We start from the raw sequence: 3,657 nt of genomic DNA on the forward strand, positions 1-3,657 counted from the left end.
AGATCTCCTGGCTCAAAGGGAGCCCAGAGAGTCCACAAGACTCAACCCTGAAATCCCCTGTGCTGTCTGCTGGCCACCCCTCACCAAGCCAGGCACAGGCTGGCTGCACCAACCACTGAGCTGGAGGCAGAAGTCCTTAGCACAAGAGCACACCGAGAACACCAAGGGAGCTGCCTCTGACACAGAAAGAAGGAAATGAGGGACCACTCAGGGCAGGCTCCCAGTGGGCCCACAGGGATGGGGAGGCCGCTGCCGGCAGAGCCTAGAGGCAGCTGACCCCAACGTGTCCCTCAGACAGAAGCCTGAGGTCGGGGTAGGCGGCCAGTGGGAGGGTAGGCTGCCTCCCATGTCAGAGGTCCCGAGAAGTCAGGATGAGGATGGGATGCGGGTCAGGGTGCAACCTGCCAGGAGCTCAAGAAAGGAGCTAGTAGTTATGGTGTGCCTGCTGTATACCTGAGCCCTGACAGCCACATCTCCTTCCAAGCTCAGGAGGACACCAGCAGCCTGCTTCAGGAAGGCAGACCAACCTGCTCTCCATAGCGTCCCCCACACCCAGCCCAGCTCAGTGCCTACACACAGCAGGAGCTCAATTAATGTTTGCTGCAGAATGAACCTCCCAATGGCCCTGTAAAGAAGGTAAATTCCTACCCCTGTTTAAACTGAGGCTCAGAGAAGATCAAGGCATGACCAGTATTGCGGTTCAGTTGCACCCAGCTCCCAGAGGAGCATGCCTGGGAAATGCCGGAGCTGTGAGGTCTGGGGCAGCTAGATCTCGGGTGGAACTGGCTGGCCAGGCATCCAGAGACCTGGAGGGCAGCCACCCACCTGGAGTAACTGGAGTCCTACTCTCATGAAATGTTCACTCTTCACCTCTCTGGTCTCAGCACCCTTGTCTGTGAAATGGGAACGATCACGCCCACCCTCTGATGAACGGGTTCGATCACAGAGGCCAAGGCCAGGCCCACGGCATCTCCCAGCGAGAGCTCTGGGAGGGCAGGTGAGCCAGGATGTCCGCCGGGGCACCGTGTCCGGCACAGGGCGGTGCTGGCTAAACACGTGCCTGAGTGAGGACCAGTGCTCAGTAAATAATGCTGCTGCTGATGCTGCTGAGGGAGAGCCCCTCCCCTCGCCCCCTGCTGCATTCACCCAGTCCCCCCAGTTCTTCTTCCCTGTCCCCTCCTACCTTACTTGCTCCCACCCCTCCTCCATTCAGATCCTCCCCCTCGACCATGCCATTTCTCTCCTGTCCCATCTGTGCCCCATTCCTCCTCCCTCCTCCCCCACCGCATCCTCCCTCTGGTTTTTCCTTCTCTTCCCCACCCTCCCGCATTATTCTTCCCTCGCCCTCCGCAGCACTTAGCCCAGCCCTTCCTCACTCCTCCATCCTCCCCTTCCCTCACCTTATTCTCTCACTCCACCCCACCCCCTGGGCACTATCCCCGGCTGCCAGGGGCTTTTCATAACCCTGGCAGGCTCGCTCACAGGAAGTGACTTCCCCTCCTCGGGGGTCCCTCCCTCCCCAGTGGTGACACTGTTGGGGGACTGGTGAGTGATGCTGCCCAGGCCAGCACAAGACAGGGCTGCAGGGGTTCCAGAGCCCCCCACCATCACCCCCATCAGCTGTCCCCAGGACACTGCAGACCTGCTAGCCACAGCCACAGGGTCTGCCCCACCCCCACCCACGCCTGCACACTTCCTTTTTGTTTTCGTTTTTTTATCTTTTTCTGAGAAGACAGAGGATCCCACTTTCCAAAGGGAAGTCCCTTGGAACTGGAGTGGGATGTAGGCCAGAGGGTCCAAGGAGTCCTTCCAGAGCTAAAGCCTGTGGAGCTCGTTCGGGGGTATTAACCTGGACCTAAAGGGCCATCATGACTCTCTGGGGCTGGTCCACCCTCCAGGCCAGGGCCCAGGCAGCTGCAGTAAGATTCAGACAAGAAAGTGGGCTGATTTTTAATTGTGGGGAGAGAGGAGCTGAGAAATGTCCTACTCAGACCCACCCTGGCCCTGACCCCTCCTCCAGTTCCTCACAGCTAAAGCTTTGGGGGCTTCCCCAGTTTGGGAGGGCAAACAAGGAAAACCCCAGAGCTGGAGAAGCTAGCGATGGAACTCCTGATCTGAGCCATCCATCAGGCCCGATCTGTCAGAAGCACCTCTGTTCCCCTGGGGCTGCTTCACTCACTCTACCTCCCAAAAAGGGAGACCAGAATCTTCCTACTCATTGCTCAGCCGGCCCGAGAGTCCTGGAGACTCAGGTGGCAGGGGCTGGGCTACGCAATGGATACAGCACAGACCCTGGATCTGGATTAGAGGCCAGGCTGCCCACTTAGCTATGTGACCTCTAGCTAGTGACCTTACATGTCTGAGCCTTCCTTTTCTCCAAATAAGGTGAGTATTGTCACATTAAAAGAGTTTACACACACAATGGATTCTCAGTAAGTGTAGCTTATTATGGTGGTGGATGGGTCCCAAGCTAAAGCCTACAGGTGACATGAGAGAGAGACTTCTCGAGACTCAGGAAAGGAGTGTGGAGCCTGGCAGGAGGCCTGGGTCCTCTCCAGGCAGAGGGAGGATGAGCCTGGGTGGGGGGTCTCAGCCTGTAGGAGATCTGCACCTGGGGAAACTGCAGATGTTCCCTGTAACAAGAGCAGGAGCAAGGGCATCCCTGAACGGAGGGCGTTCTACACCCAGGAGGGGTGAACACTGGCCACGCCCTTATCTCAGCCACGCCTCTGGTCCTTGGACCACGCCCACCCTGACATGCCCCTCCCCTGGTTTTCCCTCTGCCTCAGTCTGCCCTTTGTCCACAGGGTTGCCCTGGTGTGGCCCTGCCCCTCCTGAGGCCACGGCTCCCTAGAGTCTCTAATAGCCAGTTCCTAATGCTAAGTCTGCACTAGTCATTAATGCCTGTTCCTTCCCTAGCTAACATACCCCAGCCCCTGCACTTGGGCCCTCAGGCCACGCTCCTCACAGGTGTCCTGAGCCAAGTCCCCCACCCCCCACCCCTTGATTAGAACCCTTTGCTTAAGCCGCACACTTTCCTTGAACCTCTGACCTCTGCCTCAGATCTTGCTCCTATCCTCATCCTTCAAAGAGCTGCTGAGACCCCTGCGAGGACGCACGTGGCTGGACTCCACCGCTGCTCCTTCTGCTCCCCCCGGCTGGGGCCACAGGAAGGTGTGTCTCCCCTTTGGGTCACGAGCCAGAAGGCGTGGATTGGACCTGAGCTAATGGACCAGAGGGGCCACTGTGGACACGCAGTGGCTGCATGTCTTCCTCCAGCCGCTGAGACAGCCCCAAAACAGACCTCAGGATCTCCCCATCCCTGGAGACAGGACCACGACCCCCCTCTCTGGACCCCACCTTTCAAAGCAGGGACAAGAATTCCCTGAACTATAACAGCTGCTGCTCGCTGGCTGGCTCCGGCAGCACTGACATGAGTTCCCGCCTCCCCTCTTTTCCCCTGTAGGCTCCAAGCCTCGGCCCCTTGGCCCCTTTAGTAATGGGGACATAGAGTCATAAGCCCTCTACCAAAGAGCTTCAGCCAGCTGTCTCCCATGTCCTCAGAAATGTGCCAGGACCATGCCTGATTCCAGTATCTTTGGTTGCCTCCTGTATTTTGATATAGTAAGTGTTCAATTAATACCTTTTCATTGAATA

This window comes from Vicugna pacos, chromosome 28, assembly GCF_048564905.1.
Source record: "Vicugna pacos chromosome 28, VicPac4, whole genome shotgun sequence".
In the NCBI taxonomy this organism is placed as follows: Eukaryota; Metazoa; Chordata; class Mammalia; order Artiodactyla; family Camelidae; genus Vicugna; species Vicugna pacos.